This window comes from Octopus bimaculoides, chromosome 14 (genome assembly GCF_001194135.2).
Source record: "Octopus bimaculoides isolate UCB-OBI-ISO-001 chromosome 14, ASM119413v2, whole genome shotgun sequence".
In the NCBI taxonomy this organism is placed as follows: Eukaryota; Metazoa; Mollusca; class Cephalopoda; order Octopoda; family Octopodidae; genus Octopus; species Octopus bimaculoides.
In genome coordinates this window covers 48,390,234-48,391,111 of record NC_068994.1, presented here as the reverse complement: position 1 = coordinate 48,391,111, position 878 = coordinate 48,390,234, and the positions used below count along the sequence as shown (strand labels likewise).

General features: G+C 40.8%; 1 protein-coding gene across 1 annotated transcript in view; it reads left to right on the top strand.

Annotated features, from left to right (window-relative positions):
* LOC106876371 (stabilin-2) overlaps positions 1-878 on the top strand; it is a 38,634-nt gene that overhangs the window by 20,568 nt on the left and 17,188 nt on the right. The window lies entirely within an intron of this gene.

The window sequence follows — 878 nt, the reverse complement described above, 5'->3', positions numbered from 1 at the left end:
AGAAGAAACCGGAATTTTGCAATATTATTTAATTCATTTAGTTTTATATATTTACACTTTTATCGCCTTCAGAATATTCAGTCATGACTGCTTTTGATCTTCCGTGAGTAAACGAGGCACAAATTTTGCTGCAACTCTTTTCATTCGCAATTCTTTGCTGAAAAGTCGTTGGCAGGAGCTCCAGGACACACCAGTCATATCAACAAGTTCGTCAATTGTTCGATGACTTTCCACCAAGAACAGTTCCTGAATTTTCGTGTTTTCATTCGTTCGGAAGGTCGACGGTCGTCTTGAACGAGGTTGGTCTTCAAGCGACAAGTGACCATTCCTAAAGGGTGGAAACCACTCGTAAACTTGTGTTTTACTCATGGAGCGTCCTTGTAAGCTGTTTGAAGCATGACAACTGTTTCGGCGGCCGTTTTCCCAAGTAGAAAACAGAATTTCACGAAAGCACGCTGTTCCTTCGTCTCAGCCATCACAAAAATCGACGAACAGGAAAGAAGCACTGCAAAACAAAGATACACAACGTGGTAATATGACTGCAATAGACGCCGCCGGTCGGCAGACTGATGCCTGAGGGTTGCACCAAGTGTGTATATGTGGTATGCGTGTATGATTGTATGCATGTCTGTCTGTACATATGTATGTATGTATGTATGTATGTATGTATGTATGTGTGTGTGTATGTATGTATTCCAAGAGATGTCTAATTCCAAGAACCTCCGTCCGGTGGTTATATAGAGCTCAACGAGAATGCATAAACATTTAAACCATAATTGTTATTTCGACAACACATATTTTGTCGGACTAACGATTATGGATTAAATACATATACATACACGTGTGTGTGTGTGTGTGTGTGTGTGTGTGTGTGTGTG